General features: G+C 40.6%; 1 long non-coding RNA gene and 1 pseudogene across 1 annotated transcript; one reads left to right on the top strand and one right to left on the bottom strand.

The window, feature by feature from the left end:
- Positions 1-1,340: 1,340 nt before the first annotated feature.
- Rplp0-ps6 (ribosomal protein lateral stalk subunit P0, pseudogene 6) lies at positions 1,341-2,755 on the top strand (annotated as a pseudogene).
- Positions 2,756-3,751: 996 nt separating this feature from the next.
- LOC147999756 (uncharacterized) lies at positions 3,752-23,016 on the bottom strand. The gene is made up of 3 exons (XR_015642515.1): positions 22,718-23,016; positions 11,844-11,945; positions 3,752-5,116 (listed from the first exon to the last, which is right to left on the bottom strand). It is a non-coding gene; the product is annotated as an uncharacterized LOC147999756 (long non-coding RNA).
- Between the last annotated feature and the right edge of the window lie 1,227 nt (positions 23,017-24,243).

The following is a 24,243-nucleotide window of genomic DNA, read 5'->3' as shown; positions in this document are numbered from 1 at the left end:
TTGGGTTCCTGCGCTTGCCTCTCCCCATCAGATTATCTCTAGTGTTACTTTGTTCTGCTATTTCTGACAGTGGGTAGACTGTCCTATAAGCCTGTGTGTCAGGAGTGCTGTAGACCTGTTTTCCTGTTTTCTTTCAGCCAGTTATGGGGACAGAGTGTTCTGCTTTCGGGCGTGTAGTTTTTCCTCTCTACATGTCTTCAGCTGTTCCTGTGGGCCTGTGTCTTGAGTTCACAAGGCAGGTCACTTGCAGGGGATAAGTTGGTCCTACCTGAGGTTCCGAGGCTCAAGTGTGCTTGTGGGGTACTGCCTAAGTCCTCTCCACGGCGGCAGCAACCGAGTAGATCTGCGCCGCTCTTTCCGGGAGCCTCCGTGCACCAGGGTTCCAGATGGCGTTTGATGTTTTCCTCTGGCGTCTGGATGTGCACAGAGTGCAGTCTCTTCTGGTTTCCCAGGCGTGTCTGCCTCTCTGTAGGTTTAGTTCTCCCTCCCACGGGATTTGGGTGCAGAGAACTGTTTATCTGGTCTGTTTCCTTTAGGTTCCGGCGGTGTCTCAGGCGCAGGGTTCCTGCCGCTCCTGGGCCCTCCCCTACGGGAACCCAGAGGCATTATACAGTTTCCTCTTGGGCCAGGGATGTGGGCAGGGGTGGGCAGTGTTGGTGGTCTCCTCTGCTCTGCAGCCTCAGGAGTGCCCACCTGACCAGGCGGTGAGGTCTCTCTCCCACGGGCTTTGGGAACAGAGAGCTGCTGCGGGCCGGGATCCGCGGGTGTGGGACTTCCGGTAAACACAGGAAGTGCCTGGTCTTAGAGGAATTTTGCCTCTGTGTGTCCTGAGTTCACCAGGCAGGTCACTTGCAGGGGAAAAGTTGGTCCTACCTGAGGTTCCGAGGCTCAAGTGTGCTCGTGGGGTACTGCCTAAGTCCTCTCCGCGGCGGCAGCAACCGAGAAGATCTGCGCCGCTCTTTCCGGGAGCCTCCGTGCACCAGGGTTCCAGATGGCGTTTGATGTTTTCCTCTGGCGTCTGGATGTGCGCAGAGTGCAGTCTCTTCTGGTTTCCCAGGCGTGTCTGCCTCTCTGTAGGTTTAGCTCTCCCTCCCATGGGATTTGGGTGCAGAGAACTGTTTATCCGGTCTGTTTCCTTCAGGTTCTGGCGGTGTCTCAGGCGCAGGGGTCCTGCCGCTCCTGGGCCCTCCCCTGAGGTTCCGAGGCTCAAGTGTGCTCGTGGGGTACTGCCTAAGTCCTCTCCGTGGCGGCAGCAACCGAGAAGATCTGCGACGCTCTTTCCGGGAGCCTCCGTGCACCAGGGTTCCTGATGGCGTTTGGTGTTTTCCTCTGGGGTCTGGATGTGCGCAGAGTGCAGTCTCTTCTGGTTTCCCAGGCGTGTCTGCCTCTCTCGCATCCAACTTTTAGATGATTACTCCAAATGCTTCATTGTGGGAGTGGAGATTGTGGGCTCTAAGCAGATGCAGCAGATCGGCATGTCCTTCCAAAAGAAGGCTCTGGTCCTGATGGGCAAGAACACCATGATGTGCAAGGCTATCAGGGGCCACCTGGAGAACAAACCAGCTCTGGAGAAACTGCCGCCTCACATCTGGGGGAACGCGGGCTTCGTCACTAAGGAGGACCTCACTGAGATTAGGATGATGCTGCTGGCCAATAAGATGCCAGCTGCTGCTTAAGCTGATGCCATTGCCCCATATGATGTCATTGTGCTGAAACACCCCCGAAGCGGGAAGACCCACACTCAAGTCTCGGGATGACATGACCCCCCAAGAACTCACGTGAGACCGTCCTTGCTGTAATCATAGGAGGTTTATTAACGGGACCCAGTGCACTGTGGTCGAGACTCGTATCCCACGCAGGGGCAATGGAGTTCGACCCCGAAAGGCTGGGAGAAAGGGTGTTTAAATGGAGAAACCACAACCCGAGGGGGCAGGGATGGTGTCATTGGAAAGTGTCCAGAATACTAATGAAAAATCACAAGGAGGAGCTTCCTGTTTCTCAAGATTATTCCCTAAGATTTTAATCTAACTTTATGGTCAGCTAGTACAGGTAGAGGGTAGGGTCTGGAATTTGAGGTATTTGGGGCTTTTTTAAACTTCTGACTTCTTAGCTGCATCTTTTATTCTTTCAGTGCCTGCTCAGAACACTCATCTGGGGCCCGAGAAGACCTCATTCTTTCAAGTTTTAGGCACCACCACTTAAATCTCCAGAGGTACCCTTGAATTTGGGAGAGCTGTGCAGTTGATAAAAACTGGAGACAAGGTAGGAGCCAGTGAAGCCACACTGCTGTGCATGCTGAACACCCCCCCTTCTCAGTGGAGCCACACTGCTGTACATGCTGAACGCTCCCCCTGCTCCTTTGGTCTGATCATCCAGCAGGCATCTGACAATGGTAGCATTTATAGCCCTGAAGTGCTGAACACCACAGAGAAGATCCTGCGCTCTAGCTTCCTAGAGGGTGTCCACAATGTGGTCAGCATCTGTCTGCCTGACTGTTGACTCAGTGCTTCACTCTACCATCAATGGGTACAAGTGGTCCTGGCTTCGTCTGTGGAGACTGAGTACACCTTCCCACTTGCTGAAAAGGTCAAAGCCTTCCTGGCTGATCCATCTGCATTTGCAGTTGCTGTCCCTGTGGCTGCTGCCACCACTGCTGCTCCTGCTGCTGCTGCTGCTCCTGCAGCCCTAGCCAAGACTGAAGCAAAGGAAGAATGAGGAATCAGATGAGGATAAGGGATTAGGCCTTTTTGACTAATCTCCTCAATGCAACCAAGTCAGCCTGCTTAATTTGAGAAAGATGGAAATAAAGGCTTACTTCTCCTTAAAAAAGTAAGAGAAGCAAGGATGTGAGCTGAGAAAAAAACAAAAAACAAAAAACAAAAGCCTCTTTTTTTAAAAGCACAAATGTTACAACAATGAGTTTTCCTCATATGGTAAAAAATATAGTAAAGCAATTTGGAGGTGAGAGTTCGATAGAAATTTGATGGGTGGAGAATAACATGGATGAAGGGAAGACTTGAAGGTGATTGCTGCTGTCTGGTCATGGCCTCCAGGCACAGTCCCTATAAATAAAGATGAAGAGGGGTGGAGCTCCCACGGAATCAATTTCAGGTATTTTGAAATTTAGTCTGAGTGCCTCTCTTGCCCTAAGTGGCTAGACTAATATTAGTCCCAGTATTGTTAGATGGGTAAACCTCCATTTTTCTGGTACTGTCTCATCTTATGAACTGCCCATATGTGGATCATGATGCTGATATTTGTTTCATTTATTATTGGCTATCCAGTTTCTGGCATTATTTACCATATTATTAATTGGATCATCTACTAATCATATTCTGAAAAAAAAATGATGCATCATTGCTTCGGTCCATGTGTTAGAACTCCCTTCTTTCCAGTTTGTATGTCACGACCCAATCTCCAGTATGATTATATTTAGAGGAAAGGGATGGATGTGTTAGTGCCCTTATAAAACATGTTGAAGAGAATTTTCTTGCCCCTTTGACCATGTGGAAGCACAGACAAAAAGCTGTCATCTACAGACTATGATTGGTCTTCATCAGGTAGGGAATTTGCATCTTGGATTTCCCAGACTAGAATATTGGGCAATAAATTTATCTTGTTTTTAAATTGCTGAATTCAAGATAACTTGCCTTAGAAACCTCAAATTGATAAGGCATTTGTAGATTTTTCTTTTTACCATTCATGGTTTTTAGGAAAAAAAACTGATGACAAAAGATAGCTGTTTATTGTTAAAAATTTACATAGCTTTAATGATAATATGATGAAAAGTGAAAGTTATCTGGCTTTGTTCCATTTCTTCACAGCATATAAACTATTGTTTGAAGTACTGATACAGTTAGTGTACTACATGATCAGGCACATATAAACAAAACATTGTGTCAACTATTAATAGCATACATATGCAAGCATGTACAACATAATTTTAAAACAAAATAGACTATATTATGCAGTTAATGTTACCCATTTTAAAAACTAAAGAGTACATTTTTGGAGTAGTAGAAATACATAACTATTAATATCCATTTAATAGACACTGTAATAGTAAAAATGTTATGTTGCTAATGGGTGCTTACTGCAACATTCTGAAGAATAACTCATTTTCATGTTTATTAAACTATTTTTCTAGAATTGAATAGTAGAAGTTGGTTTTCTGGTCATAGGAAACGTGTGTTAATTTTTTTTCATTGATTGCCAAATTCACTTCCGCTGGTGTGTCATATCACTATGCAAAAGGGTTTGAGGATGGATGCTCCTCATATCCACATAAAATCCATTTTTAAAGTCAAGTATTGCCATGCCAGTGGTAAATTTGCCTTCCAATCTTCAAATTCTTTATTCTTTTCTGAATGGGTCCAATAATCTTGCAAAGTCTGATTTTCTGCTTCACAGATGAGTAGCCCTGATGGTTTTACACTAAGATATGCCTTGGAAATGGAAGTAGAAAGCTTTTGACTCTCAGAAATACTTCCAAAGCCAACTGTAAAGCTGCTGGAAGAATTGTGAGGGGAGCAGGAGTCAAGTTCACTTTAGCTGTCAGTGTTTCTGAGAGCAAAATGTAGCTCCGCAGTGATCAACTTCACTCAACAGTGTTCATTAGGGAATCTTTGTTCTTCCCCCAGAAGACATTTAACCAATAAAGATGGTCATCCATGCACATACATGTATCTGTCAAGTCATCGGTAATGAGCCATTCACTCCAGAGATAGAGCAATGGCATAATGTTCGATATTCACCTTCCTTCAAATATAATAGCTCAGTTCTGTAAAAAATACCTTTTATGGTTAATTATACAGTGTGAAATTATTTAGTTTTATATTGAGGACTCACAAATATATAATCTTATTTCACCTTTAAGCCACTATAAACTAGACATTAATATTCTCATTAAATGGAGATGCCAAATGTCAGAGTTTAAATAAAAACCATGTAGCTTGGTGGCAGCAGGACCACCATGCGCCTGGTAGGTCTGAGCTGAGTCAGCTGCCCTGTTGCTATCCTCTGCTGTTTTTCAGTGTTTCCTGTGGTCTTGTTATCCCGCTTCAGCAGCTTCATGCCCACCATGTTCTCTCTATCTTCATCTTCATCCTGAATGATTCTGGAGACAAAAGACGAATGTCTTACTATTTCCCTGCTTCAGTTCTTGACTCAGATGATTTTAAACTGATTCATTTATTTTTGTTTTACATACACAGGGGTTCTGCCTGCTTGTATGTATGTGCCAGAGTGTCATGCTCTGGAACTGGCGTTATAGACAGTTGTGAGCTGCCATGTGGATGCTGGGAATTGAATCCATGCTCTTTGGAAGAGCAACCGGGGGTTTTAACCACTGAGACATCTTCAGTCCCATTTTGACTCAGAGTCTTATCACATGGGTTTTAACTTGCCCTCACATTAGTATTTTGTTTCAAGTTAATTAAGAATTTTGCCCCAGTACCTAACCAAGCTTTATTCATCTCAAGCACTCTATTGTGTTAACTTGTCTTATATAAACATGATGGGTTTCTCTACTTTCTACACTCAATTGATCAATGAAAATTTTATTCATATGCAGAGCTTTTTTTTGGTACCAATTCTGGTCATTAAACACTTATCCAATAAATATGTCAGGTACAGTGTTGGGTGTGATAGTAACATAACAGATAGAAGACTGATAGCTTAGAATATAATTAATAGGTGATCAGATAATCACATGCATTGAACATTGCAATTGTGATAAATATTAGGTGACTCACATGGTGCCAAAACTCTACTTTAGAAGTATTTGTCTTTGTTCAGGAATCCAGAACAGGCTTCTGTGAGAGAAAGATGTTTAGGATAAAATCCAGAGAACAGTGGGAGTTATATAAATAAATAGAGATAGGGAGTTTTATATTAAGAAAAAAGTCTCTTCGGGAATAACGTGGTGAAAAGGAGCATGTGAAACTGCATGTACTGAAATAGTAAGAAAGGGTTGAGCATAGAACAAAAGAATTCAAGATGTAACATGGAGGGCGAGGTCAGAGTGGTTCACCCTGCACACTCTAAGCTCTGTGAAGTGTCTTGATCTTTGTGACATGTGAGGAAGAAATCGTGATTCTGGAAGATGTGGCAGTAGGTAATGGAGACATGAACAGATATTCATTCTTACTGGTCATGGCAGTGTGGTTATGTATAGTGTGATTGCGCCAGAGGCAGACTGCTTAGTAACTTTACCTTGGAAAAGAGTTATAGAAAGAAATAGAAAGTGTTGTGTAATGTTAGATGTGAAATGAGCAGCATTTAGTGATATTGGATTCAATAGACAGGGAAGGAGATGGCTCCAGAGTTCCTATCTAGGTCATATAATGGGCCAAAGATGAGACTGAGAGAAAGAAATTATAGTCACTGAGTTTGCTTGTTTTTAAGTTAATTGCTCCAAATAAAGTTTTTATAACTCCTGAGTGGGAGTAGAAGCCCACTCAAAGTAGCTTGAAAAAGACTAAATGGACTCTGGATATACGTGTATATGTATATATGTATATATGAGAATGTTTATATATAACAATAACTAAGCAAGTTATGGACTTGAGAAAAAGTGGCGGGGGACGTAGGAAGAGTTTGAAGAGGTCAGAATATGCTGGAAATGATGTCAGTACATGTACAAAATTCTCAAAAAACTTTTAATTAAAATAAAAGACTTAATGTAAGTATTTAGGGACTCTTATATAAGCTATATTAAGAGGACCACGAGGAAAGCAGTGCTTGGTAACGGAGGCTACTTTCTCTGACTATCAGGCTCAGCCATAAAGTCCTCACTTCATTCTGTGTCACACTCTTCTTTTAGTTTTTGGGTTTTTCCTTGGATATTTTTGTCAGCTCTGTTTTCATAGTATTGACTGGAGCTAGTGAAACTAGTTGTCCATAGCTTCTATATCCCAATTCAGACAGAGGCGGGAGGGTAGGAAGATCATTGGTTGTGCAGCCAGGGGAGACAGTAGTCTCTAAGTCTTCAGAATTGTTGATTGTATTTTGAAAAATTTAGAGATCAAGGCCCCCATCAGAAAAATAAATCAGTAGGTTTGATGGAGGTCCCAGGTATATGTATTTATGTAGAAAATGACACAACATGAATTTTATTGGTCCGTGGCTCATGGATTCTGTTTTAACTTATGGAAAGACCTCCAGCAGTCTCTGGTGTGAACTCTGGCACTGACCTCCTTTTGAATAATTACCAGTTAATTTTTTATTTGTATAATAGGTGACTCTTTTATCTAGTATTATATTGGCAAATCTGAAACATTTCTGTTGTGGTCTCTGTTTGTTGCCAAGAGAAGTTCCTTCATTGAAGGGTGAGAACTACAATCATCTGCAACTAGAAATTATGGTGGTTTAGTAAAGTGGAGTTGTAGCTTCTCTAACTCCTCTAAGAACCATGACCTCACTTGTTCTGGGTTATTGACTAGGTTTCCAGTACCAGGTATGATTTCCCTTTGGTTGAATTGGCCTTACGTCCAATTAGAGAACTGCTGGTTAGAGTTATTGTGCCATGTGGTTCATTGTTGTGGTTTATGGGCATCGTGTTGTCTCTCTGTATAAAACAACGACTAAATAAAAAAGAAGCTATGAGTTTAAGAGAGAACAAGAAAGCTTTATGGAGCTGGAGGGAAGAAATAGAAGAGGGAAAATGATGAAATTATAGTCTAATTTCAAAAAATAAAAAAATGTTGTCAAAAAGGTAAATATGAAAGCTAATAAGATGAGTTTGGAAATAAGGTTGGACCTCTCACTCTTAGAGTCATAAACATGAATGATGGCTTTAATATACATATCCATCTAGGCAGTTTCTGTACTACTTGCATTACATCAAGTTCTTCTTGTACTTACTCTTTGTTGATGATGACCACAAAATGAACAAGACCTCATCAGTATTTTATTGTCTGCATTCAGGAATTGAAAATGAAACTCTTAAATCACTGCAACATGTCCCTCCTAAAGTTCTTGCAAGGAGAATGAAAGGAAGTCCTTGGAAAGTCAAGCGAAGTGCCGTTTGTAATGATCTGGCTTTTTACAGCTAGCATTTCTGATTGTGAAAGATCCACTCTGACAAGTGTCAGCTAACACATAACATGTATTGTTTAATTACAACAGAGCTTAACTCTAAGGTCAATGGAATGTCAGTGGGAATGTCTAGTTTAAAGTGCTTAAAGGTGTAATAAGATTATGTATTTGTGAGTCCTCAGTATAAAACTAAATATTCCCACATTGTATAATTAACTATAAATTTCTTTTCTTTTCTTTTTTCTTTTTACAAAGATAAACTATTATATTTGAAGGAAGGGGAATATAGAACTTCACTCCAGGTTTCTCTTCCTTGGTCATTCTAGTAAGGATGCAGGTCTGTCATCTCTGTGAAACCTCTGCTAAGAATGATTCTTGTTCACCAAGTATAGAGATGTCCTTGATTGGACTCATGCTTTTTTTTTCTTTTCTTTTCTTGGATATTTTCTTTATTTACATTTTAAATGCTATCCCTTTTCCCAGTTTCCCTTCTAGAAACCCTCCTATCCTATCCCCTCACCCTCCTCTCTCCATAAGGATGCTTCCCCATTCACCCACTGCCTCCCGAGTCCCCACCCTAGCACTTCCCTATACTGAGGCATCGAACCTTGACAGGACCAAGGGCTTCTCCTTCCATTGATGCCCAACAAGGTCACCTTCTTCTACATATGCGCTGGAGCCATGGGTCACTTCATGTGTACTTTTTGGTTGGTGGTTTAGTCCCTGGGAGCTCTGGGGTGTCTGGTTGGTCGATATTGTTTTTGGTCCGGGGTTGCAAAGCTCCAGCTTCCTCAGTCCTTTCTCTGACTCCTCCATTGGGGACTCCTTTCTCAGTCCAATGGTTGGTTGCGAGCATCTGTCTCTGTATTTGTCAGGAGACAGCTATATCAGGTTCTTGTTAGCATGCACCTCTTGGCATCCCCAGTAGTGACTGGATTTGGTGACTGCATGTGGGATGGATCCACAGTGTGGCAGTCTCTGAATGGCCTTTCTTTCAGTCTCTTCTCCACACTTTGTCTCTGTATTTCTTCCTATGAATATTTTTGTTCCTTCTTTTAAGAATGTCTGAAGTACCCACACTTTAGTCTTCCTTCTTCTTGAGTTTCATATGGCTTGTGAATTGTATCTTGGGTGTTTTGAGCTTTGGGGCTAACATCTGCTTATCAGTTAGTGCATACCATGTGTGTTCTTTTGTGATTGGATTACCTCACTCAGGATGGTATTTTCTAGTTCCATACATTTGCCTAAGGATTTCATGAAGTCATTGTTTTTATTAGCCGAATAGTACTCCTTTGTGTAAATGTACCATATTTTCTGTATCCATTCCTCTGTTGAAGGACATCTGGGTTCTTTCCAGCTTCTGGCTATCATAAAAAGGTGGCAATGAACACAGTGGAACATGTGTCTTTGTTATATGTTGGAACTTCTTTTGGGTATATGCCCAGGATTGGCATAACTGGTTCTTCAGGTAGTACTATGTCCAATTTTCTGAAAAACCTCCAGACTGATTTCCAGAGTGGTTGTGCTAGCTTACAATCCCACCAACAATGGGTGTTCCTATTTCTCCACATCCTCACCAGCTTCTACTCTCACCTAAGTTTTGGTCTTAGCCATTCTGACTGGTGTGAGGTGGTATCTCAGGATTTTGATTTGATTTGCATTTCCCTGATGACTAAGGATGTTGAACATTTCTTTAGGTGCTTCTCAGACATTCGATATTCCTCAGTTGAGAATTCTTTGTTTAATTCTGTGCCCCATTTTTAATAGGGTTATTTGATTCTCTGGAGTCTAACTTCTTGAGTTCTTTGTATATATTGGATATAAGCCCTCTATCAGATGTAGAATTGGTAAAGATTCTTCCCAATCTGTTGGTTGCCATTTTTTCCTAATGACAGTGTCCTTTGCCTTACAGAAGCTCTGCAATTTTATGAGGTCGTATTAGTTGATTCTTGATCTTAGAGCATAAGCCATTGGTATTCTGTTCAGGAAATTTTCAAGGCTCTTCCCCACTTTCTCTTCTATTAGTTTCAGTGTATCTGGTTTTATGTGGAGGTCCTTGATTCACTTGGACTTGAGCTTTTTACAAAGAGGTAAGAATGGATCAATTTGCATTATTCTACATGCTGACTGCCAGATGAACCACCACCATTTGTCGAACGATTTTTCCAATGGATAGTTTTAGCTCCTTTGTCAAAGATCAAGTGACCATAAGGGTATGGATTCATTTCAGGGTCTTCAAATCTACCTGCCTGTCTCTGTAACCAATACCAAATAGTCAAGGCTAGCTTTTAAAAACTTTCTTTAATTAAAGTCTCCTCCCTAGAACTCTTTTCTTATTATTGGTGTGATCTCTCCTCTTTTCTGCTTCATGTTTTACCACACTGATGGTTATGAAATTTTTACACTGACTCCTCTTGGTTTAGTGTGTTCTAGATTCCTCCTCAGTGGCAGTTCAACATCTCCCTTTCTCTAGTTATCATGCACCTTCAGGGTATCTCACCCATCTGTCTCCAGCCTTGGGATTTCCCTTGAGTTCACGTTTTCAACAACATCTGGTAGCTTTTACTTATCTACCATATGGACAACTGACACCTAATAGGTCAAAAATTTAGGTTTATTGTCTTCTTTGCCCACCCAATCCTTATTTTGTAATATTTACTTACGGTATCAGTGGCCATTGACACCTTGGTTGTCATTCGTTCATTTTTTGTTGGACCTTCTCAGCAACTGCTTCCATGGCCAAATTTAGACTTTTGATAAGAACTATTGCAACATCCCAGTTTCTCTCTTTTCAATCTCCCATTACTTCAGTCCAGAGTCACATGCTTGGCACAATTATTCTTAAAATACAAACCTATCTCTATCTATTTGAAACCTCGGATGTTTTCAATGTCTTAGCTACATTATGATACATTTTATGCATAATATAAGTCCCATCATTTAGCATTCCCAGTTTGGCACTATCCATCATTTCTAGCTTTAAACCAAAGCTTCTCTCTTATAGTATGTTTTTGAGTGATGGGTACCTTATTGTTGTGGTTTGAATGAGAATGACTTCCATGCACATATATTTGAATATTTGTTCTTCCACCACTCAATAGAGTTGTTTGGGAATGGTTAGGAGGTGTCTTGTTGGAGGAGGATGTATTACTTGGAATAAGCTTTGAGGTTTCAAAAGCCCATGTCACTCCCTGTTAGCTCTCCTAGCCTTGTGGATATGTATCAAGATGCAAGCCCTCAGACACTGCTCCAGCACCAGGCTTGCCTGTCTGCCACCATGTTCACATGATGGTATGGATTCTAACCCTCTGAAACCATAAGTCTGAAATTAAATGCTTTATTTTATAGGTTGCCTGGTTATGGTGTTTTATCATAGCAATATAAAAGGGAATAAGATATTTACTCATGGATAGGACTTTCATTATCAGATGGTTAAGTACAAACAAGACAGTATTATTAGTCTTACACATGAAGAAAGTGATACCAAGAAAAGTTCTGAAACTTGTCCAAACTTATATAAATATGTATAAGAGGACCCAAATCTGCTTAACTATTCTGCCATTTTTCTTACATAAGCCATATTGTGCCTGTTCCAATGTTCCTTGTTTCAAGCTACCTCCTCTGCTTTCATTGTTATTCTTGTCAAACAACCTGTGAGAACTTATTACAAGGATCTCCAGACTATAAAGCTTTATCAGAATTTTTGCATCATAATAGAGTCAAGGGTGTCTTCTTTAGCCTTTCTCCACCACATATTCCTTCATTCTCATCTTGTTACCATCTTGTGTCTTTTATAGCTCACTTACCTTACACAACATAGTCTAGGATGAGCTTCTCAATGTGTCCTGACTGAACTTGGGTGAGACTTCTGTGAAGATTCTGTTTTACTTGTTTAAGGTCTTCAGTGTCTGGAACGATAGCATTTGATATGGTTATTTCTTTATTCTTATTAAATTGTTAGTGACTAATCTAAATATTTATTTTAATTGAAATAATTTTAGGCATTAACATATGAACATTAAGACTTTTCAGTATGCTGATCAGAGTTTATGACAGACTGTGGGCAAGTGTTTTCAAGAACATTAATTGAAATTACATTGAGTGTGGTTACTTTTTTAGGAGATGTAGAGAGCCTTGGTAGAGATGTGATACAGTCAATTTGACAGTCAATGAGACACTTCTTAGTATTAAACAACAGAAAGCCCAACCAAGTCCCTAAAGGATCTTTACGGTTTTGTATTATAGAGAAGAACAGTATTTGTTCAGAGCAGAATTTGACCTAGACCCTGTGATTCCTTGCTGTTACATGATTCCCTGTTGTCCTAAGGCTACACAGTGGCTCATTCATGTTATCAAAATGTGTGTGTGTGTGTGTGTGTGTGTACACATATGTGTGTGTTTCCCAAGTAGTTAACAGATTCTCTATTTAGATCAATTTGCGTCAGGTGAGTCGAAAGGTGTAAAATGCAGTCACCAGGCATTCCTATGCTATATTGAGCTCATGAGTCTGATGTAACACTGGTTGATGTAGCAATTGGGCTGCAAGGAGAAAAGGGAGACTCAGAAAAACCCTGCATGTGGACACAGAGCACCGGGCAAATGTAAGGAACCAAGCCACTGTGAGTGCTCCCTACAATAAAAGAGGGAGAGGTCTGGGATCCTACAGCCACTGCTGCCCTTCCTCCCAGGAGAGACTTGTACATCATTCTCAGGGATGGAGGAGAAGCACACAGAATGCCGTACTGCTTTTCTCCTGGCTAGGCTCTGGGTTGGTTGTTTCCTTGCTCCTGCTAGGCAGCCCCCACACACCCATTCCTTCTAGGTCCCAAATAACTCCTTCTTACCTGCTTTGCTTTCTCAAGTCCTTGCTTCCTGGGTTTCTGCACTGCTGTTTTCTCCAAACTCTGCCCATACTTTTGTAATGATTTTTTCCCACTAAACTTATCTCAAATTACTTAACCAGAATATGTCATTTGCTTACTGCCAAGACCCTAATAGAGTGGGCAATCATTTCTCCATTTTTTAATCAAACATATTTTCAATCACTACAGTGCCACTTTCCCAAAAGAGAGTGATTACATTACTGCTAAAGGTAAATGTTCTTTAATTAGGAGGAAATGGAGTTTCATTTTGTCAATGTGACTATTTGTGATTCCTTTGCCTTATCAGTGAGTCTACCTCAGTACATAAGCAGTGACCAGGCAGGCCAAAGAGTTTTTCTAATAATACTTAGTAGGAGCCTCCTTTTAGATTAACACAGTAATTTGAAAATTTATATGTAACTCTTGACTACAGATGGAAATAATGAATTCAAATGAATTTATCTTAGTAGATTAATGCTTTAGGATGCCTTAGCATCAATAGTCATTCTCAATAATTTGTAGTTTTTAACTAATGAAGAAATATTTTTATTCTATCTTCATGACAATATAGGATTTATCATTCAAATTACCAATATAAACCTCAAAGATGAATTATATAAATTTATGTTAATATTTTTAAAAAAATGATGATCATCTTATTTCTTTTATGTTGGAATCCCTGCCTTTGACAATGATTTTAAAAACCAAAACACTAATATTTAAGGATTATATTTTGGTATTGAATTCAATTTTGCCCCATTGGTTTATTGATTTCTTACTTAGATATATTTATAATATCATATAAAGTTAAAAATGATGACTTTGTTAGTATTATAGGATCCTTTGTTTTTAATGTGGGGTATTTGCATTTTCAAACACTTAAACATAATGTCTGTGGCAGACTCTTAAATCTAAGCTTTGAAATTGTGGTTTAACTGGTTCTCAACAACTAGGTTGTTACCCAGGTTAAATGTACTACCTGGTTTACTAAGAACTTTGGAAGTTCTTTGAAACCATTCATTTCTTCACCCAAGAAATAAACTTTAAATACTGCCTTTATCTCAATAACTATCCTAAGATCTATGGAGATAAACATTTACACAGACATAGTCCATGATGTTATAAAAATTGTGGCCCAGGTTGGAAACAAGCCACTCATGAGCAATAGCAACAAAGTAAGGCATGTGTTTTGTTGCCAATGTAGAGAGCATTCTGAAAGCACATGAGAAGGGAGCTGAAATGTATCTGAAGGGCATGGTAGTTCTGTCTGTCTGTCTGTGTCTATTTCTGTCTTTCAGATGACTGACTGAAATATCACAATGATCAGGGGCTAGTCCAGTGGAAGATGCGAGAGGAACAAGAAGAAAAGGATGGGAGGTAAAAGACAGCAAATTCTTCGTATATCCTCACATGCATGAAAATCGGAGGAATGGGCACAAAATAAGCAAGGGATGTGGAAGAGACATGGCTTGAGAAGAGCATTAGGGACACTATGAATCTATCAAGGTTTTGTACATGACTGGGTGTGATGGGAAACCACTGAAGAATCTGTCCCAGGAGTGCCCCCATTAGCTCTTGAGGAGCATCCTCTGGCTTCCCAACTGAGGAGAGAATGCAGACTGTCTCAGATGAGACCGGAGACAGATCAAGAGCTGTGTGACATTGTCACCGTCACTAGGGGACAGATGAAAAAGGTGCTGTCTGGGCTGTGAGCCCCAGGATGAATAGGACAGGACCTCAGTGAAAGAGCCTAGGAAGTGGACTTAGTTAAGACAATGCCCAACTAAGTGGGAGATCACTTACTAAACAAGGTCAAGTCCTAGGTTCAGTCACCAGCACCCAAATCCAAACTAAAGCAAGCCAAATGAAGCCACAAAGGATCAAAGAAAGAAGCAACAACACAAAAATAGGGGCAATGGAGCAATGAATGGCTCAGCTGATGAAGATGCCTGACTGTACCCTTGATGACCTGAATTCAGTTCTGGAGATGCGCATGGTAGAAGGACAGAATCATATATCCCCAGGTAGTGTTTTGACCTTCATACATAGTAACACACATACACTCACCCCATCACTGTACAAAATAAATGAATGAATTGAAATGTAGTAAATAAAAAAAAACACAGCCACCACCAAAAATAACAAAATAAAAATTAAGGAAGAAAGCTAAATGAGTAGATTTAGCAATAAAATTTTATGACTTTTTTGTCTTATCTTCCAAAGGGAGAGCAATTCTAGTGCCATTCAGGCAAATTTTGAAATTCTCTGAACATTTTTCCTTTTCTCCTGAAATTTAGCCACCACTGCTCTAGCCTTTATTTACTAATTAAGCTAAAAAATAGGACGCCCTTTTGTCCCTTAGTATTTAAAGTGAAGCAAAAGAAAGTGAAGGGGGTGGACATCAACTGGTATATACACCGTGTTTCATAAGGATGAAGATCAAATTTATTATTCTAAGTCTTCTACCATGGGTAATTGTAGATCATCTGTGGTCAGGCTGGCTTTATTGTCCCATAATTCTCAATTCTGTGATTTGCGTGTGCTCTAGGCTTGAGCAGCTCTCCCAATGGCTTCTGGCTTGGCTGTTGCTGCAGAGGAGTTGTTCCACACAGATGGCTTTTAGCAGGGGAGTCAATTCTCTGGGCATTTCCCTTGATTACGGTGCATTCTCTCTGCACTGATAGTTAGGAGAGTGAAGATTCTTGCATGGTGAAATGTTTCAGACTCCGGAGAAAGAAACACTGCACTTGGCAGATGATCTTCCTGTGACTACACATGGATGGAAAAGCTGCCTGCCTCCTCTAATTTATTCAGATAAATTTCTAGAAACAAGGGTAATGCTAAAGCAGCATGAGACACTGAAGGGAAGAGAGGAGCAGAATTTGCAGCTGTGAGTAGATATTGATTTGGGCGGATAATTACCTCCATCTTGTTATATGGTCTCATTTTCTTCTCTTGCAACCTTGCATATAAGTATAAAAATCTTATCTGATTTAACTGTGTACCCATTGGAAAAAAAATCATTTCAATGGTCTTTCCAGGAGAGCACCTGTCCAAAAGACAATAAATATCCCTCTTATTTGAAACTGATTTTATTTCATTTCTTATGTTAACTTTTAAATCAACCCTTTATTCCAGTGTTATGCAAGTTTCTTATAGAAATATTAGAAAAGCAAAGGCATTACTTTAACTTAAGTTTATATCCAGCTGGCCATTTAAGTATGGAGCCACAGTACATGAAGGGAACATGGCTGGTCAGTGTGGTTGCTTTGCATTCAGCCAGTTTTGTGATCTGTACCAGGGCAAGTTTGTCTCTATCTTTGGGTGAGCTCTTTCCTGAGAAGTGGATGCAAGTGGATCATAGAAGGTGCTTTCCCACAAATAATGCTAATCAGAAGCTAAGTTTTCTAATCAGCTGACAAATTGTGAGAACCAGAGTGATACAGAAGACATTCGGGTTTGAAGTCTCTTCTACAAGATCTGCACATCATAACAAATGTGAAGTGTTTGAGGAAGGGGAGAGATTTTCCTAAGCTTGTCACATGTACTTTATCCAGCCTTTACAGGAAGTGTAGCCGCATTCCACACTCTTGAACAGAAAACAAGTCTACCTCAAAAAGGTGCTCTTCCTCTGGAGAATGAAGCAAGGCCTCTTCATGTTACAGACTTCTTTCTCTCCTTCCTCCCTGTGATCCTTTTCCCAGTATGTGAAGAATTTCCTTCAACATCAGTATCCTGAGCTGCTGCCCATCACCTGTGGAGAGCCCATTGTTGAGGGAATCACAGCATGGGTGTGGGCAGGAAGTACCCCATCTCTGATCTAACTGAGGCAGACTTTTCCAGCGAGAGTGGATTTGATAGTCTGTGATTTACTTACGTCATGAACCCTCTAGTTCTTGCTATGTCACTTCATCCTCTACATGGTACTTGTTCAAGTTCATGAATTTCCTTTTTCTTGTAGTCATACATCTTTGTCTTAGAATGGGGTATACCTAGTTCTTTTTATCCATATCACTATTTTCAGCAGAATTTTCATAAGGTCCTTCCTTCCTTCAAACTATGGCTAATATTTTTTAAAAATTATTTTGTTTTTTTACATTTCAAATGTTATCCCCCTTCCCGGTTTCCTCTCTGAAACTACCCCCCTTCCGACTCCCTCTCCCTGCCTCTACAAGGTGCTCCCCATCCACTCACCCACTCCTGAACCTGTGTCCTAGCATTGCCCTAAACTGGGGCATCACTCCCTCACAGGACCAAGGGCCTATCTTCCCTTTGATGCCAGATCATCCTCTGCTACATATGCAGCTGGAGCCATGGGTCCCTCCATGTATATTCTTGGATTAGTGGTTTAGTTCCTGGGAGCCCTGGGCGGGGGGCGGTCTGGTTGGTTAAGATTGTTTTTCCTATGGGGTTGCCAAACCCTTCAGCATCTTCAGTCCTTTCCCTAACTCCTCCATTGGTGTTCCCCTGCTTAGTCGGATGATTGGCTATGAGCATCCACCTCTGTATTTGTCAGGCTCTGGCAGTCTCTCAGGAGACATATATATCAGGCTTCTGTCAGCAAGTACTTCTGGCATCTGCAATAGTGACTGGGTTTGGTGGCTGCATATGGGATGGATCCCCAGGTGGGGCAGTCACTGGATGGCCTTTGCTTCAGTCTCTGCTCCACTTTTTGTCCCTGTATTTCCATTAGATAGGAGCAATTCTGGGTTAAAATTTTGGAGATGAGTGGGTGGCCCCATCCTTCGAACAGGGGGCCATGCCTAACCTCTGGATATGGTCTCTACAGGTTCTCCCTCCCCTTTGTGGGGTATTTCAGCTAATGTCATCCTCGCAGAGTCCTGGGAGGCTCTTGCTTTTCTGGCATCTAGGACTTTCTGTGGACTACATCCCAGTTCCCCATACCCCAGTGCTACACACTTCTGTTCAATTTCCTGAGCCTCTGTACATCTTCCCCATCTCCTCCCACACCAGATCCTGCCCCCCTTTTCCCTCTAACCCTCCTTTCTTCTTCCTAAGTCCAGCCCACACTCTATCTCCTGTGATTATTTTGTTCCCCTTTCTAAGTAGGACTGAGGCATCCACACTTTAGTCTCCCTTCTTATTGACCTCCATATGTATCATCGATATTCCGAGCTTTCTTCCTAATATCCACTTATCACTGAGTACATACCATGTGTGTTCTTTTGTGACTGTGTTACCTCACTCAGGATATTTTTTTTTATTATAAGGACAATATTTAATTGGGGCTGGTATACCAGTTCAGAGGTTCAGTCAATTATCATTAAGGTATCAACATGGCATCATCCAGTCAGGCATGATGCAGCAGGAGATGAAATTCTACATCTTCTGAAGGATGCTAGGAAGAGACTATCTTCTTGGTAGGTAGAACCAGGGTCTTAAAACCCATGCACATAAGGACATATTTCTTCCATCAAGACCATACCTACAGATAGTGACACTCCCTAGTCCAAGCTTATTCAAACGAGGACATTCCACTCCTTGGTTTCCATAGGCTTATTTAAACACTTGAGTCTATGGAGGCAATACCTAGGCATGGCAGTATAAAAAAGTACATTTTGTCCAATTTACAACATCCATATCAGGATGATATTTTCTAGTTCCATCCATTTGCCTGCAAATATCATGAAGTTATTGTTTTTAATGGATGAGTAGTACTCCATTGTTTAAATATACCACATTTTCTGTATCCATTCCTCTGCTGAGGGGCATCTGGGTTCTTTCCAGCTTCTGGCTATTATAAACAAGGCTGCTATGAACATAGTGAAGCATGCATCCTTGTTATATGTTGGAGCATCTTTTGGGTATATGCCCAGGAGTGGTATAGCATGGCTAATTCTTAAAGATCACCTTTAATTACTCTTTTAATGTTGAGTCTGACCAATCATATCTTCAAATCTATTGGAAATATTGAATATTAAAGTAATCATCTTCAGCCTATTTGTTTCTTAATTATTTTTTTTCTAGAAATCACTTTAACTTTGGCTCTCGTGATGTCTCCTTGATGTCATCCAACATAGCAATTATAGAATGGCTTCAAGATTGGAAATATAATGATACTAATCATGTCATGTGCTTTCTATGGTTTTATGCTTCATAAAACAATCTTTACAAATTTGAAGACTTAATTTATATGCAGGGCAAGGAAGCTGAGCATGAGTAGCCATCAAGTGCCTCGGCTGTCTCTTGACCTTTTTTGCTGTTACACCTCTTATGGTATTTGTAACCACTTTCATATTTTTTCACTTTCATATTTTTTTTGAAACTAGGCTACTTAGCTGAGAGTCACTTCCTGCTTCAGTAAATCGACACATGTTCTCTGGCTCTCCCTATCATATGAAGGTTTTGAATCAAGTTAGAGCTTACAAAATGATTGTGTGTTGACAACCCTGTGAGCCCTGCAAATATAAATCTTAGTGATATTGTTTCTCCCATTTCTAGTCTCTCTTCCATTGTGCATGCTTTCCAACTTCACAGTATAAAGATTTCACATCTAGTCAGTAAACATGGAGGTTACTGAGTGTCTTAGTTAGGGCTTCATTGCTGTGAAAAGACACCACGATTATGGCACCTCTCATAAAGGAAAACATCAAACTGGAGCTGGCCCATAGTTTTAGAGATTTAGTGCATTATTATCGTGGTGGGGGAACATGGCAGCATGGAGCAGTTATTGTGATGGAGAGAGAGTTGAGGGTTTTACATCTTGATCTGTAGGCAGCAGAATCAACTGTGTGCCGCATTGGGTGCAGCTTGAGCATATGAGACCTTAAGGCCTGGCTCCAACCTTCCTCCAAGAAGGCCATAGACACTTTAATAAGACCACACAATAAGACTACATTTCCCAACAAACATGAGTCTGATGGGGCCATTCCTATTCAAACTACCACACTAGGCACTGTCCCCATGGGCTTCTCAGTACTGAGAGGAACGAGGCTCTATGCCATGGGTGGGATATGATTGGTCCCGTGAGGTTTCATAAGCTGAGGGCTCAATCCCAATTTTAGCAGTAGTGAGAAGCAGTGAGGAATAGTAGGACACAATGAGGGTAAGGAAGCAACCTTGGAAGGCAGTAGTGCCTATCTTGAGAAAGGGGGCTAGGTCTTCCAGAAGTTAATTCTCATCAGAATAAATTGTTATCCTCTCTCTAATCACTGGTTTTCTTACTTTATCTCTTGCCATATGATCCATCCCCATGACTCTTTCTAATGAATTCAAGTCATGAGATGCTATCCATCACACTTTCACCAGAACCCAATGCTTTTGAACCTCAAGAGCTGTGCATTACAGACATTTATTTTCTTGGGGCTACCAATATGGCTCAACTTGTGAAAGTTCTTGCCACCAAGCTTGGTGACTTGTATTCAGTTCTTGGATCTCACATGGTGGAAGGAGAGAAGCAATTCCTACAAGTTGTTTTCTGACCTCTACACATACCACACCCCCACAGAAACACACGCACGTGTACACACACACACACACACACACACATACACACACACATACGCACACATACACACATACACACACACATACACACATACACACACACACACGAAATAAAGGTAAAAAGTGAATATATATATATATATATATACTTTCATTATAAAGTGCTCATTATTAATCTTCAAGTATTTTGTTACTTTAACCAAACTAAAGTAAGCCACCCAGTCATCTGCATCTTTTAACTACTTTCACAGAAAGTACTACGCCAGGCAAACTAGGGAGAAATACTCTTCATGGGCCTCATTTTACTTAAATCCTAGGGATCTTTGTTACTGAGATAAATTTGAATATATGTTTCATTTTTTTGTGAATAATTTTTAAAATGTTTAAAGAAGAGGGGAACTACAGAAAAACCGATGGTAATACTTGTCACATGACCACCCAGAGAAGCGTCCTCCTTAAGGTCCCTAGGAATAAACAGGTGTGAAGAACCTTCTGAGAACAAGAGGCGACTTCCAGATTCTGGAGAACACAATGGATGAGTGTCTGTTACCAGACAGGCTGTGTGACCTTGACCACAGCCCTTTCCTTCTTCAATTCTTGTAGAATGAAAGTAGTGTGTGTGGGTACATGTGTGCGTGTGTGCGTGTGTGCGTGTGTGCGTGTGTGCGTGTGTGTGTTTAATACTCCTGCCAATATAACATATAGCATGTGTATGTTTAATACTCCTGCCAATATAACATATAGCATGTGTATGTTTAATACTCCTGCCAATATAACATGTAGGAAAGTCTTTAGGTCACCAAAGAATTTTGGCAACAACTGGAAGTAGCCTTCTACATGCTAAGTTTTGAATGTATCATGATTTACTTTGAAAATGAAGGTTATGTTTGGGGAACCCTTCTATTCCATCACGGTAAGTTTAGCATGCAATTAATATTTTACATTAAATATCATCGAGTAAAACAGAACTTCTCATAGCTTTAGTACCTGCTATATTATATCACAGCAATCTACAAGTTTGTGTTTGAAATAGAATAGATGTTTCTAAAGATTGTTTTCATGACTCTGACTTATGATTTAAGGAAACTAAGTAAATTTGCCATTTGATACAGTGACCTTTGCCTCAAATCAGATTTCTTTTGTGTCTGAAGACTTAAAAAGTGTTCTGAAGGAAAAGTATTCACCTGAAAAGCGACACCCAGTTTGATGTAAACTATGTAGTGCTAAATTTATTGACCTAAATCATAAAAGATTTTGTGATTCTGTAAACTCTCTTTGAGCTCTATATGAATTTATTGCCCTCAAATTGAACTTGTACTTGCAAATAGTTATCAGAATGACATTTTTAACTAAACCGAACCAAAGCAATAACTTGCTATGCACATCTGTAGTGAGGTTTAATGTGATAGACTTGCTAAGGGTGAGCTGCCTTCATTAAGCTTATCGATCTTTTTAAGTCTCACATTCCCTCCCTGCGAACTCTGGCTACTAATAAACACTTCAGATTGTCCGTTCCTTGACCCATTGGCCCTGAGAAAGGAAGATGGTTTGAGAAACATTCTAATCTAATTGAATTCTTTTATTTCCCATCATAAGACCTATCTCTGGCTTCAAGGAAGCATCTGTGAACTTAACATGAACCATATTTAATATTGTGGACAACCAAGGAGATACAACCCCATACAAGGAAATACACATTAACTTCAAGAAGCCTGATCTCCCTCAGTCTTTTTTCTAAGCTTGGCAGTAAACAGCTATGACCTCCACAGTACACCATGAATTAAATTCAGTTAAAAACTTATATATAGGAAACCAGTGGCAAACTATTAATTTGCACAAAGAACTGTAACTGAGGAGGCCTATGTATATCTTTGGTTAGCACATCTGTACTCTACTAAAGAGAAATATACTCATAGAAAAATAGTTTGCAGTTTGGGTGATGAGTTTGTCATAAGAAGACAAATTTAGTTGGTCGGCCTTGAGGTTTAGACCAATAAATTAAACAAACATGCTGGAGGCTTCCCCACTGAGGGCAGACAGTGAGCTGGCTTTGTGTTCCTAAATGAATTCTCACATCACTGATACTACACATGACCTCTGACCTCTGCATATGAGCTAACTGGGATGAGAGTCTCATTTTACAACTAGCTTGGTGGCTTCTTACACCTTTCTTATTTGCTGACCTCACCTTCTGTAAAATCCTGGTCTGCTCTGCTTCATTCTTTTTATAGATGCTGAATTGTGGTAGAAAATCCAATCTTCTTTATTTCCTGGTTTTTGGAGTGCATCTCAGGTGTCACCCCACCCCCTCCAAGCCACTCAAACTTCAAATTGAAAATTCACTGTCTTACCTTCTCTCCAAAAGGACAGATGTCTGCGGGGATGTTCTTGTCTCATAAAAGAACTCAATGGCCAACTTTATGGACTGTTTAACTTCTGGGAGAAAAGTGAAGCCTTATTGTCCCATCTTTCTCTAGATGGCCTCCAAATGTGACAATTACTGACAGTCAAGACTTCAGATAGGGCTGTTCGAAGATGAAAATGCCAATTTCAACTCAGTGACTGTTTCCAAGACCTCATTAATCTCTCCATGTTTTCCACAGATGCTACCTGAAGTCACTCTGGGGTTTTACCTGCTCCCATTCTTTCTACGTGAAAAAAAATTAAGAAAGAAAAAATAAGTTTCATCAAGTTACTGCAGTGAGCTACTGAAATTTGAATAATGCAGGGCAAGTCTGGCAGGTCCATGGACATGCTGACTATCCAGGAGTCAAAGACTTATCTACCAGGGATTACAATGCAGGGCAGCAGAGACATAATTCAAAGTCTGTAAGGGATGCATTTCTTAATAAATTTCTCTTAGGCCCATGTGGAATACATTAAAATTTAGGAAAAAAACCATGCAAGTAAATGTCTTTTCACTTCAATACTATGTAGGAAATAGGTGCTAGATTGATCATAGAGGTACAATTATAAATCATTGTTCTCATGGAGAGTATAGTCTAGTAGGAGAGTTGGGCAGTATTCAAATGATTGCACAAGCTAATGTGGACTTTTAAGGAATCTGTGCTACAAACGTATCTGGTATGGAGGGAGATCAAGAAAATCTGACTCTGAAAAAGGAAAAAATGAACTGAGACATGGGACACCAATGACAGTGAATTATGTGAGCTAGAAGGAAAAGCTAACACTGTGTGCTAGCCTAGAAGGCAAGGGGGTGGCAGTTATTCAAGGGGTGAAGTGCTGTGAGTAGGTCTGGAAGCTGGGACCTTGGTGTGTAACCAGTGGGAATGACAACATCCAGGCAGGGATATAAGGCAGGTGCTTTAGAAAAGCCACACCATGCCTAAAAGATAAATACATTAATAAATAAGGGAATTGGAGACAGAGAAGATGAAGTGTGTACAGTCTTTACTGGAGGAGAGAAAGAGGGCTCCACAGCACCAGGACATCTGTTTCAGCAAAGCAAAACTGCCCAGCACACTTGTTTACAGTAAGAGGCTTTGGTCCTTCATGGGGTCCTTAGGCAAAGTTAACAGAATCTTCCTTTTTTTCTTTCTTCAAGACATGGGATTGGGAGATCATTTCCTCTCTGGGCAGTGAAATTGAGAATACTAAACACAATGGTGAATCAGTTTCAATCAATGAAATAGCCCAATCTCAAGTACGTGTGAAGCATCTGATGGATCTTCAGTGCACACTCTGCTCTTGGCTCAATTCCTACCACTCTCGGACTCTCTCACACTGATTTGTCTAGAGATGGGGATCTCACTACCTTTTCCAGGTTGGTATTGAGCTCCTGGACTGTTGTGATCGTCCTGTCTCAGTACTCTGGGTGACTCTAGCTATGGGCATGGCCTGTTGCACCTGGATCAGT

This window comes from Rattus norvegicus, chromosome 18, assembly GCF_021556685.1.
Source record: "Rattus norvegicus strain SHRSP/BbbUtx chromosome 18, alternate assembly SHRSP_T2T, whole genome shotgun sequence".
NCBI classification, from domain to species: Eukaryota; Metazoa; Chordata; class Mammalia; order Rodentia; family Muridae; genus Rattus; species Rattus norvegicus.
This window is presented reverse-complemented; position numbering and strand designations above follow the sequence as displayed.